General features: G+C 29.9%; 1 protein-coding gene across 1 annotated transcript in view; it reads right to left on the reverse strand.

The window, feature by feature from the left end:
* Positions 1-6,317: 6,317 nt before the first annotated feature.
* LOC124354211 (SNF-related serine/threonine-protein kinase) overlaps positions 6,318-14,660 on the reverse strand; it is a 60,840-nt gene continuing 52,497 nt past the window's right edge. Inside the window, exon 11 of the mRNA XM_046804497.1 lies at positions 6,318-11,343. The gene's annotated coding sequence lies outside the window, so the exon portion shown is untranslated. The remainder of the gene's footprint in view (positions 11,344-14,660) is intronic.

Here is a 14,660-nt window from a genome sequence, read left to right on the forward strand (position 1 = left end):
AAACAATTACGTGCACTTCCAGAACGTTTTTGTATTACTTTGTCATTAATATGGACACTTTTTTATCTTTAAAATTATTTTTCAGTTTTTTAAGACAATTTTTGAACACATAAATAAGAACATAAAAACAGAAACAGATATAGTTTTTTACGCGAGTTTGACAAGAGGAATGTCCATGGAGCATTTCTGAAAATATATTACAGATTTGTTTTTAAGGACTGTAATTTATGTATAAAATTTAAAAAAGCATTTTCTTCAAAAATAAACATTTTATAGCTAGTACATTTAAAGTCAGAATAAGAAATGAAACTCAATTGAAATTAACTACTACAAAGAGGAGGTGTGACTGAAGCTGAGTGGAGTTTCAATACAATATCCTTGTTATTAAGACATTTTTCTTCAAAAACTGAGCTGTGAGCTGATGGCCTGTGGTTAGAGGTTTCTTACTACATACCAAACATGGAACAGAGACTTGGACACTTGAAAAAAGCAGAAAAAATTAAAGACTCAAAAATAATGTTTTTAGGAAAATCTTTGGACCTACCAGTGGAGGATAAAACACCACAAAGAAACTAGGAAACAGTTATTAAACTCTCCAGATATCACTCAAACTGGGAGTAGTAGATTAAGGTGGACAGGACACATAATTAGAAGAGAGGAAGGAAAAATAGGTAAAGAAATATGGAGAAATCCAACAGGAGACCCTGTAGAAGACCCAAGAAACGATGGAAGGACCAAAGAGAGAGAGAGCCCTAGAGAAAGTTTAGTGATAGGAGTGGAAGAGTATGTCATGCAACGGATGTTATGGAGGCACCTAGTTGATGAGACCAAATTCAACTAGAGTAAATATATGCCAACCATATCTCTCGTAATAAAATAAGGCAACATGTTATGTCAACGTTAGAAATTCACCAATGTTTAGTGGTAAACGATTTTTATAAATTAACAACATAAAGTCACTATATGAGGCACTTGAGATGGTTGAGGTATATGTTTCTACCATCTACTGGTATAATGCGTTTTACACAACACTGTTGTCGCTATTTCTATACAGTCAATGTGTAACAGTGTTTTTCCTATCTTCACATTCTGTATTCAGTGCAATAAATCACTCTTTTTTGGACACCAAGAAGGTCTTAGATTAAACATTACTACACAGTGATGCAAGACGAGATGTGTTATAACTCTATTGATATGAATTGTGGTCAATGTAGTGACATCTTGTTTAATTTTCGCCCAATCTTGTGCACCCATCCATATCTTGTAATTTTTCAAATTTATTCTTGAAATAATGATAGTTTATTTTTGAATTTTAAAGTACAAACCTAAAAAACATAATTGCCTACTTCAATACAAATACACACCTCTGGTCACAAAAAAATGTTAGTTCCACAGTGTGCTGCTTGATTCATTATTCTTGTGTGTGACCACACTAAACAGCCTAGTTTGTGTTCATTGTAACCAATGATCTACTTAATCAGAGAGTATGCATATACTATCTTAGTTGTGGATGTAGGAAACACTCCTTCAGTATCAAACATTTGGCACATCTTACAACACAAACTTATCAAAGCTGGAAGAGTAGCTATATGAGTGATATTTAAATCTCATACAGCCCATGAAAGTAATTGCTTCTTCTATAATCACTATTTCAGTATTTATGTTTAATACCTCCATCTATTAAGGCATTTTCCCAACTCTTTTTAAGTTTACACTTTTTCAGGAGGGCTAGAAAATAGACAATCATTATTTGTTTACACAATCATAGAGATCGGTATTTGTGTCAAAGTAAAATTACATAAACAAGCAATTTTAGTGGCACACTTCCTTGTAATAGAGTATTGGTAATTAATTGTATACCGGTTTCGATTATTCAAACTTAATTATTTTACTTTTGTTACAATCATTTATTGTAAAACCAAGTAATAGCGGCTCAGTTGGAAGAAGTAGTTAGATTTTGTGACAACTGAAATTATATTACTATAGTTCTCAGCCAATACACAACACAATACATGTACTCAATATCTCGAAAACCGTTCCTGATACAGAAACATTGATTATATAAAGTTTAGGAAATGTTATATGCATCCCAAAACACTTTTCTCTAGGATCATAAATATCAGTTAATTAAAGAAATTTAAATGGCCATCATAATGGAAATAAAAAGATGTACCAAGCTGGCCAACAAAATTAGTCATATGTTTATAAAATAAATTTTTGTACCAAGTATCAACTTGTTTGGGCTTTTTTGGGATAATATTATTTTTACAATCCACAGTGAAATATATATATAAAATCCTGTTTATGGTTCATAATATTTATATCAGATCAATTACTTACTTTTGATAGTTAGTATGGTTTTTTAAAAGATGGTGTATTAAATTTAATGATAAACTAATAAAAATTCTGCATTGGATAAAAAGAATAATTATTTTAGCACTTTTTATGACAATAGGACACTTACGATAGGGCTGCTTTGACACTTACACCATTACCCTTTCCTTGCAACCTATTGAGAGATATTTCACTTAAATTGTTCAACTACTGCCTGCGTAACAGGCAGAAATATGCCCAAATGATTAATGCTGATGTAGAGTTAAAATCAGTTTTATTAAAACTATAGCTACTGGTGTACTCCGAAGTTCAGTCCTAGGAGCATTGCTCTTTTTATTGCGTCTATAAACTGCCCAAACATGTTAATAGTCATCGGTACAGCATGCTAATGTTGTACATGCATTTTTAAATGATCCAGATAATTTGATTCTTTATATAAAATTTTATGTTTAAATCAACTTTAAAACTGGTTATCATGCTATAATACCATTTTTAATATTAACAAACATAAAATAGTAATTAAAGAAAATGCAGCAATTTTATTCTACTCTTATTCTTGCACTTTTATTCTGAATAGACATTTAATACTTATTTAAGATTTAACATGGTTTCTAAATGTATTTACAGATTCACACCTTAGGTGGATTAATTATAGAGGTCAAATCTGCTGTAGCCTTCGTTCAGCACTGTTGCTTTAGAAAATAAAACAGTTAAAAAAATATAATACAGGTTGGTAATATGTGTTTTAGTTTTAAGAGACAACAGTTTATTAGTGTTTCTCGTAAAAATGAAAAATGTTACATTTAAAATAGGAGTGATAAAGTAAGGTGGCAGGTTTTTCTGGTAGTTGGTTTTGATAACGGGATTACAATAGGGGTGACAGAATAACCGTTGACGAGTCTCTCTGGCCTCGTGATTGTTTAGTTTGAGGCCAATCAAAGGTAATAGTAAGCTAGTCAGGAGAAGGGGTCAGTATAAAAATCTCCGACACACACAACTTGATCTTTGAGTCCGTACCAACAGCAACAGGTGGTACAAAACATTTTTCACAAAGTTTTTACTTCAGTTTTATCCAGCCTCGTTTATAATAGAGAAAGGTACATTTTAATTTGAGTTCAATTGAAAACTTTTATTTTATTTGAGTTTTATAAGAAAGTTAAATTTTTAGTTTGATTTTATTTTTGAAAAAAAAAAGTTTAATTTAAAAGTTAATACTTAACTCTAGTACTACAGCAATGTTAAACTTGTGAAATGTCCCGCTTTGCACACACTGCAAGCAATTTTTTAAAATAATTTGTTAAACATACAAAACCATATAATATGTAAATTGCTGTATATCATCCTTTTATCAAGAAATTCGGTTTCATGAATAAATTACAAAACACTATATATTTTAATTTTAGATACATATAATTATGTGAAGGATACAAAAATTATTTAAGTATATATGAAAATCATTCTGTAATTATATAACATGCCTAAAGTGACGTTTAAAGCTTTTTTTAACAAATTCAAAGATAGCTTAAATGGGTAGAATTATGTCTAACCTCCTCGGACCCATACATCCCCCAATAATAATTTTTTGAAACTAATATGATTTTTTGGTTGCAAATAAATCAAGAAACTCATATTATTTTTTTCAAAATTTTTATTTAGGCCTCAGTATGAAATCAAGCATGTCCCCTATAAGGGACATTGGGTCCCGGCCAACCTCAAAAAAATCAATGGTATACAAACTGAAACAATAAACATTATTACAAAATAAAACAGGTTGATAATAATGGATATTGCATTAGTTCTCTACATTTCATGGAAAACTTTATAACAGTTCTTGTCCTATTCAGGCACAGGAAAACCTTACATGTGCTGCACTGCATCCTAGCTTTTTTTGAATCGCAACCTGGAAATCTGCAGCGGTGATCCTTGTTGTCTGGTGTCATGGGGATATGCTTCGCTGCGGTCTTCCTTTGGATGTCAAGAGGGATGTTGACGTGTTTTGTTTTACGGTACTGGTTTGTTAAGTGGTAAAATATCCACTTTATCGATGTCCTCCTCTGGTGTTTGGTTGTGAATCAGATGGTACGCTAGATCGGTTCTGTATTCGAGGTAGTCCATTCTATCCTTCTTTGGGGTTTGTTCAGCATTATCATACCGCCTTCGCATTATCCAACCGGAAGCAACAACAAAGTCTATCATATGAAAAGTCAGACGTTCTGTCCATTTTTTTTTTTCTTGCTGATAGACGGTAGTAAGAAATTATGCGATCAAAGAGGTCGACGCCACCCATTTTGGCGTTGTACTGTAAAATTATGTTCGGCCTATCCACATCAATGTATCTCTTCTCCTGCTTTGACCAACGTCTACATTTGAATCCCTGACGATTGCAGAATTCATCCAAAACTCCTGCAAAAAAATTGTTGTTACCGAGTTATCTAAACAATATTATTTCAATAACCCCCTGTAAACCATTGAAAATACAACCACTAAAAATGTTAAATGTTAAAAACAATAATTAACTATATTGTTAATAATTATTGTTTAACAGTACATTACTGTTATGTCGAGTATTTCTATCATTAGTTTCAGTTTTCATTTTTCAAATGTTAAGAAATGTGGCATGGCCGAGACCCAATGTCCCACATAGGGGACATCAAATTTTGCATGCCCGGCTAGGCTAAAATAACAAGGTAAACTCAAAACCAATAATCACATGTTGAAACACGTACCTTATTTAGTATGTCTAATTTTTATTAGGTCTAAATATTAACAATTACTTATTATTAGATAATACTTACGTTGAGAGGTACGTGGTAGTCTGTAATCTCGTCCGTCTGCCATCTTGCAATGCTCAAAACAAAGCAATGACTGAGCAGAAATAGTATTCTGGCTATTTCTGCATGCAAGTGAACTCTAGTGGAAACAATTGGAACTATCTGGAAATGTCTACTACATACAGACCGTTTACTGTAGCGTTTTAAAAAATTGTCCCCTATAGGGGACGCTGGGTCCGAGGAGGTTAATGTAAAATTATAACATGCACATGTGGTGTCTCTAAATTTTTATTTTAGTTTGGCAATGGTAAAATGCAAATAAACCAGTTTATTATTACAAAGAAAACTTAGCATCGGGAAAATAATACTTCTCCTTTCCTTCAAACAAAGACAATTTGTTATAAACAGAGAAAAAACTTTTTGATTATAAAGCGCAATATTTAAATTTTAAAAAACCCCAAAAGAAGCTCAAAATTAGTATATGTGCCCACCGGTTTTCATGGACTGACTACCTTTGTACTAATTATTCAAAATCCTTTACAATACAGCCGTTATAATAAATTCAGAGGTACTATAGCGCTATTTTGAATGAATTTATCTCTCTTTAATTGGTGAGGTCTTGATTGCTTTAGATTAAACAACGCTTCATTCTACAGTAATTCATTAAATCTCTTCTGCTAGTTCATATCAATCCATTGAATTTGTGTGTTTTTCATTCATTAATCTATGATTGTTTCCATCACAGAGGATGTAGTATCAACAGCTCCTTCAGTATCTAGAAGGAACCCTCTTAGATCTAAAAACTTTCCAAGCTTGTTACCTGCTGAGGATTATCAATTTCCACAGATTCTGAGACATGTAGAGATGGCATGATGCAACAAAACGTACACCAGAGCAGTGTCTCGAGTACCTGTCCATAAATCTCCAAACAGAAATTACATTAATCTGCTTGTCTAGAAGTTCAAACATTAGCAGGTATAACAATTCTTACAAGACTTTGAAATGAACATTATGTTTATAAGCCCCTTCACATCTTGTATGGACAAATCTGTCTTTGCTATCCTCTTCTATCTAATTAAAACAACATTGCAAAATGTATCAATAAAAAATTAAATCAGATTGTTAGAAATAATAGGTAAAGTACTGGAATCACATCTAATACTACACAAATAAATTAAAACTAAACCAATGAAAAGGAAAAGAAACAATATAAACAATAACTAAACAAGTTTATTGTTTACAATTAATATCAAATAAAATTACTGTACAATAAATAAAGAACATAAGATCAATGTAAAGAAACAAGACGAAGTTCTTTAATAACACTAACTGGTGTAAAAAATCAATATATTAAACAACAAAATTGGGTAAAAAAGAAACTAAAACAAGTTCTTACAATTACCCAGAGATCATTGTTTAATGTGAGTCCAATAAACTAAAGATGCCTTAATAAAATTAAATATTCACTAACAAAATTATTTCATAAAATAGTGGATTAAAATAGTCTCTTTGTCAAACTTAAGTAGAAGATAAATAAAAACAGTGCTACAACATAAATGACTAGTTTATTCTCAGATGAAACATCTTAAACTATTAAAAGAAACAGTTTAAAACCACAAGTCACAACTTATGCAGATTTTCAATTATCAGTCAAAACAGTTCTCTTCACGAGTTTTGGCAAAAAGAAATTGAGTTATTAAAAATAATACTCTTTAACCGTCACAGATGTCAATGGCAGAAGTAAAACAATTTTATTATATCATATATTTTGATTTTGAGTTCGTAAATTACAAATATAACTGCTTTTCCAGTATGAAATTGACATGCATTTACAAGAAAAATTAAAGACAATAAAATAGTTGATAACTCTTACTTTCTAGATTTTAAACGTATTATGAAGTCTTCACTTGTAACTCATTCGAATAATAATAATAACAACTATAAAAATATCTATAAAAAGCAACCACTAGCATATATTAAAAATTTGTATTTATTTTAAATGCTATAAACTATTTCAAAAGAAAAATAACGTCTACTATGATTTGGGATGAATTGTTTAGTATTCTGAAAAGATTTTAAATATACCAAGCGAGGCAAGTTTCTAATGAATAGTTTAAGTTACAGTTTGGACAATAGAAGATAATAGTTCCCACAAGAAGAGAGGAATGCAATTTAAAAGAAAAACAGATTTCCTCATAAGAAATAAATATTGTGTATTTTATGTTAGTAGTTTAGATGATCAAAATTAAGAGTCAAGTAAATAATGTGAATTAAAGTCAAATGATTGGAAAAATATTGAAGTCTAAATCAGAAACTTTAACATAAGTAATGATCACAATAGTATAGCTATGATGCATATTTTGAATGATACAAAGTTCAACATACAGAAATACTCGAAACTTTTCAAAATAAGTTAATAGAGTGCATATGACTCTCTTCAAACACTTCAAATTTGACCATGAAAGTGTATTAAAAATACAAGTTATGATGAATCGTAGATGAAGCATAATTTCTTGATTATATAGTGAAGCATGCTGCAAGTAGTAGGTATAATTTAATGGATAAGAGACCTGGACGAAATCATATGCACTCATCTCTGTGTAATAGAAACAAACCCACTACCTAAAAGTATTCCTGAATCCTCGTGCACTCATATGTTTACTGCAATAGCTGACTAGTCTATACGTAGATCTGAAATATTTTGAAGTTTTCCAACATTGAACACAGAGAGCTTTCTGAATTTAATTAATTTTTTATCACATGTTAATTTCTATTTACATATTAGTTTGCTTTAAATAGATTTGTATCAATAAAAAATGTATTAAAAAATAAAACAAAAAAGCACTGTACTTTTCCACTATATTTCTTTCAGCTGTATTCTATTTCTGTAAGCATCACAATAAAATTTCTTACAGACATATTTTGTTACATGGATTAAGAAGTTTGTGGAATGATTTGTGGAGCAGTGGAAAATAAAATTCACATACTTTTTTGGAGGACATTCTGTACAAAGAAATGGAATAATTCAAATGCAAATTATTTTTTACAAAAGGCAACTGGCGTATTTATTTATTATTTTGAAATATTGAAAAGCACGGAATAACAGACAAAAATTCATGATATTCCAGTACAATCTATGATGATAAACAAAACTGATAGATAGGTAGTATACAATAATTATTATATTCAAAGAGCTTGAATAAATTTGAACTCAATAAAGCTTGGTGAATTTTATTAATCTGGAAAATCTTGTAGCTTAGTCAAAAAAAAAAAGAAAAAAAAGTAAGCTCCTATAAAAAGAACTGTCTGAATTTGATTTAAAACTGATATTACTCAATTAAAATATTTTGAATACACACATTAAATTAAACATATTTTTCAACTGCATCTACATTACCAAGCCCCACAGTCACATAATGCGCTTTAGATGGTAAAGAACAGGATTTTGAGTGTAGTTTACACTGTTGCACAATCATTTCAATTGTTATACTATCAATAATGTGACAACAGAAGTTTTGAGAACAGGAATACAGAAACTTTATATTCTTAGTTCTTAAGCTCATGCAGCCAGTTTCATGACTAACATCTAAGTTTTCCAGTTCACACCACACAAAACGTTGCTTACACAATTACATTCTTGAAATATTTAAGCCTCGCTGTGGAGAGCCACATTCATTCAACAGATGTTAAATAGAAAATGTTTCAGTTTAAACATCTGTTGACTAAAGATGAAGCCGAAATATTTCAAGAATGTATTTAAGTAAACAATATTTTGACACGGTGTGAACAAAAAAAATTAGATGTTAAGCTTTATAATTAGTTCTGGTAACTATGGCAATATGATGCAAGCGAAGTTTACTCTGTTACAAAAAATTAGTTTCACGGTTATATTAACAATAGTGTAATAACAAACATTTCGAGGACAGGAATAAAGAAGCTTTACAGTGGTAATTAGTTCTGGTGATTATTTCAAATAAAAACTAAACATGACTTAAGGTTGTCTCATTGTTGTGATGGTTGGTGACACTGATAGCCTTCTTGGCTAGGGGGTTTGTCACAGGAAGAAAGGAGGGAGAGAATCGGAGTTTGGCAGCAAACATGTCGCAAACAAACTTTTTTAAGCATTTCAAAATCATGGTCTGAAAAGTTTATTTGGTTCCTTTATAAAAGCATCTTTACGTCATTGTCATTTTCTATAAACTAATTATAGTTTTCCTAGTTTCAGAGCAGATATTTCTCAACAATTCACGTTTTTCAGGATTTAAAATTTTATAAATTGCTGTTTTACTTAGGGTTTGATTGAATAAGTTGTAAATAAAAATATCCAAAATTAATTTGAATTAAACCTATTTCTGATTATTACCCATTAACACAAATCATTTGAAGAATAATATAGATGATACTGTATACCATCTCAAATTTGAATTACAAGTTTGTTTATAACTAACAAAAAGGTATTAATTGAAATGAACACTGGCATTTGGAGAAGTAGTTACGAGTATGCAATCCCCTCTTCCTCTTCAAATCTTTGAAAAATCTCAAATATTAAACTTTTAAAAATATTAATAAGTGTCAAATAACAGTTAAATTTTTCAGAACAAGACCTCTTTGGCGAAATAATTGAATTTTAAATTTATAATTAATTCATATAGATAGTAAAATTTAATAAAATAATCTCAAAACGGCATGTTCGCTTTAAATTAGTGCTTTGGAGAGGATTTTCCATAATCAATCTCAAACAAGTATTAGTTATGCAGATGTGTGCAGTATGCATCATGACTAACTTAGATCTCCGAGACAGCTGCAGATAGACTTCCTAAAACTTGGGTCCGTCATTGGACAGTAGTGTCGAATTACATTACTGTAATAGTATGTGCCCTAAAGATATCTTGCAAGGAAAAGCAATATTCATGAACATAAAAAAACAGCAATAATTTGAACCAGCCAGTTAATAAAATAACCCTACAACAAGCCAAGAAACTATATTATACTGGAGCTAGGATCTAAAACATGATTGCTAAAGAACTGAAAAACTTAAACCGCAGGACTCAAAAGGAAAAATATTCAAGTAGCTAGTCAAAAACTGTTTTCAGCTTTGAAGAATGTAATGCCATAGCTAAAGAATTACAGATTTTAACATGAATGTATTAATGCTAGTTCTGTTCTTAATGAATATGAAAATAAAGAAATATTGTTTCACATTGAATGTTTGTACCTTAATTAAAGTCCGGCAATATGTTATATTGATTATTTTAATCATCCATCTGTAAGTAATTAAAATTACAAAGGCCTTAGTTAATACTGAATTCTCCCAAAACATATGTCATCAACTTTAATCATCACATAGGCCTAACCAGTTGAAGAATTTAAGCAAAAAAGATGTTTTAAAGTTTACAAAATACGTGATAATATTCAGCCATTATTAAATAATAAAACATTTTCTATCTTTCTTATTAATAGTTTATATTAACAAAAATAAATAAAGCTATTCTATTTTAAAAGTGTCATTATTGTAAACTATTGCACTTTAAGTTTAAATTTTAACAGGTACATTCAATTAACTATATTTCAAGACTAGGAATTAAGTAGATAATTTAAAAAGAATAATGTTATAAGGTATTTTAAAATATCCCAATCTTTTACAACATAGGATAATCAATCTTTAGAGTTTTGAATAATGCTTTTAAAAAGTGTTTATGTCAAGCCAAAACTTGTTAAGAATGAAAACTGTTGCAAACCATTTTATAGACTCACACAGTACATGGACTAAAACACCTCATGAAATTTACAGTACACACAATTACTAAAATCTAAAGTATATAAAAAAACTTTAAAATACCCATAATGGTACTTGAGGATGTAAACTATTAAAAAACATAACAAACAAATTAAAATAACATGTACACATAATTTACATTAGACTTAACATTATTAAATAACATTAATAAATTACTTAGACAATAATTTTAAAGCAGTATTAAACCTTAAAATTATGCAAGAGCTTTGGTTCTGTAAACGCTTAAGACGATTGAGTATGGGCTGATATCAAATTGTGGATTTAAACAGAAAAAAAGAAATGCCAGCGATTATTGCTTTGGTGCTGACTTACTACGACAGTTGACTTTGGAATTAGTTTGATTTTGTTTGGTTGGCAGCAGTGACAGTGCAGATAAACGCCGGGACGGTCGACTGACCCGCAGCGAAGCCCCACGTGAACTGTACTCAGTCACCACTCAATCTGAAAACAAGAATAAAAACTAATTTAAACAATCAGTGCCTGCAAGTGACTTTTTTATCATCCAAGGTGATGAAACAAAGTTTTTTTAGAGTCAAATGGCAATTTTGGGGAAAATAAAAATTTGTATATTTTTTTACTCCAAAAAAAGCTTACTTTCATCTTTTGAGTGTTGATGGTACTAAAGTGCCAGAATTGACTATCTTGATGATTAGTGTTTTTAAAATTTTGGTCATCTTTTAATGATATGTTTGGTAGATTAGTATTGTATTGATTTTCTTCTTCTTCAATCTGCAACTCACTGTGTTGAACAGCACTTTTCTTATGACACACTTGACATAAGTGAATGATTACTATTATTATATTATTTGAACTTAACAATATTCTGACTAAATTCTTTCAAATGAAAATCGTATTACTTTTAAATCTGACTATTGCTCATCAACAAAGGTTTTTAGAAACTCTGTTTCAGTATTTTTAATATATCTCTTATTGTAGTGGCAAACTTTTATTGGAAGTAGTTATAAAATGAGTGAAGAAAATATTGTTGATAACAATAGTAGTCTTTCAGCACATTCAAAATTATCTATTGCACATCTTTCTTTAGCAGTAGGCGGGATAGTAGCGATAACAACATCCAACAGTGTATTTATATTACAATTACAAATTTATTTTATTACAGAAATGTGTATTATATATAAAAATTACACAGATTTTCATGGTCTCTTACATGGTAAAATTATTTTAAATCTACAAAATACTGTACTTAGCTAAAGTTAATTCAAACATAAAATGTTATGAGAAACAAGACACAATATTTGTATTTACACCTTACAATTTGTAACAAAATTCTTTACAATGTACATACGTATATATGAAAAAGAAATGTACAACTCAATGTTCTTTTCTCATTATATGTATTATTCTGAATTAAATAATAAAAGTATAAAAATCAACTGGATAGGTATTTTACAATATTTTTATCCAAACCATGTATTGTAAAGAAAACCCTCAAAAGCATTACAATACCATATTTTTTAGTTGCAGGAAATAGTAGATGGTATTTATTTTTTACATAATAGAACTAAAAAAAACCTAAAAATTATAGATAAATAAAATTTGGTTCAAGCATGACTTTTATAAACTTTTTTGTAATGTAATTTTCCCCAAATTTAAAAAAGTAGGAATATATGACATTCAATTTATAGCCAAGAAAAAAAACTGAATTATAAAAATCTGTTGATCCAAATACTTGCAAATACTGTACAGTCCAGCACTATGGGGGTTTAATGAATTTTAATTAAACATTAAAATACCCAGCATTAAATTTTTAACTAAAAATGAAAATATTACAACCATTTAGGATAAAGCTGCAAAATTAAAACTTTAAACTTATTTAACCCTGTAACTGGCAGAAACCTGATATTGGGCACTTTAGTTCTATTCTACATGAAAGCATCCGAAATTGGGTCTCTTGACACACCCTACATTTTTTTTATCAAGTCTTTAAAATATGCTCGAAAGCTATCAAAAATTGATACTAATAGAGAGAGAAATATTCACTTTATCTCAATAATAAACTTTCTGATCATTTTCATGTTCCGTTACATGTCTATACATTTTGCAATCTCTGAACTATTTCTTACGTTCTCTGAGTACTGATGTGTACATTGCGAGAAATCAGCTGGTTCACACGGTTGTTTTTAATTCTTCTACCAATAAAATGTTATTCTTATTTATGAATAGTATTTATGTGCTTTGGTGCTGTTGTAAACATGTGTTTTGATGAGCTATTATAGTTTATTAAGACAATGGATTGTAACTGTCACGATCGCTCTAGTGATATTCGAGAATTTATTCAATAGAACATAAGTGACAATGATTTTTCTAATTTAAATATTAAGTAAGAACATAGTGATGATGAACCTTCCTTTTGGGTTTGACTTCAAGTAGTGATAAAGAATATGTTCCCAATTCGCAATAAATACTCGGATGGGGCAAAAATAATACAGCCTTCACTTTCCGTAGATGAGGCGGTAGGCTAAAATATATAATAAAACTCATTAGGCCTAACCACATCACGTACCGGTAATGTTGCCAGTCCTAGTACTGCAATACCTAGGCCAAGGAACACTGCACATAGAAGTCAACCATTTAAAGAACTCAATAGAAAAAATTGCTCCACCCAAATATGAAAAAAGGTCTTGTGTTCAAAGTAAGAGCTTCTTTGCTTGGCAAAAGAAACTATTCCCCCAAAAATGCTTCACCATTGCATTATTTTTATTTGTTTCTTACCAGATCTGTTTGGGAAATGATTGTCAGACATACAAATATTTATGCTCATAAACAAATTGAAAAAAAAATGTGTGGTGTTTAGTAAATGCCCAGCAGGTTACAGAACTGGTTTGATGTTATGTTTCTGACATTAAAAAGCTGATATCAATAATTATAAATATGGGCCTAATCTTTCATAACAACAATGTGAATTATAGGGACACAGATCCAAAACAATGAATGGCATTTTATTCTGACATTATACTTCTTAGAAAATTTCAACTGATTTGGTTTCTCTTGAACTCAGGAACAGCTGCTGAAAGGGACACTCCCGTATATGAACCTTGGCATAAAGTATACCACTTTATAATGCAATGAATATAGTACTTCATTCCATAACATCCAATTTATATAGATGAGTCAATAATTAGAATGACAAACTGTTGCACATTTATACAGTGTATGCCAAATAAGAGGCACGCCTAACTGGAACCAAAAAGTTTGAATTTGTGACAGTAAGACATCTTATGTAGCACGCGTCTTTCGCCTGCAATGGGTTAAAAGACAATTGAATTGTTTAGGATAAACTAAGAATATCCATATATGAAAAATGTATTGTTAAAAAGGAATATAGTACATGTACCTTCTTTTCTGTAGATGTTTTTGTTGTGATTTTCATACCAGATTCCACAATAATTCTATTTACACATTATAATAATTGTTTATCTAATAATGAAGTATAATTAAAATATTAAAAAAAAATGATTTGTCTTTCTAATGATGTAATGATGTAATATGAACATTTAGAGAAAATATTGTTAAAATCAATGTAAAAGTTTCAGCGAAGTTGTGAAGCTGCCGACATGATTGCAGCTTTTCACAAAATATTTACAACCATTGAACAAATTATGTGTTTTTATACGGAACATTTAAGATTGTAGATAGTATAAAACTATGGTTTAGCCAATTACTGATACATATATTTATAGATTTTACATTGCCTTAATAGAAAAAGTTACTATTTTCAAAGTGATGTTAGTTCAGAA

Source organism: Homalodisca vitripennis, chromosome 2 (genome assembly GCF_021130785.1).
Source record: "Homalodisca vitripennis isolate AUS2020 chromosome 2, UT_GWSS_2.1, whole genome shotgun sequence".
In the NCBI taxonomy this organism is placed as follows: Eukaryota; Metazoa; Arthropoda; class Insecta; order Hemiptera; family Cicadellidae; genus Homalodisca; species Homalodisca vitripennis.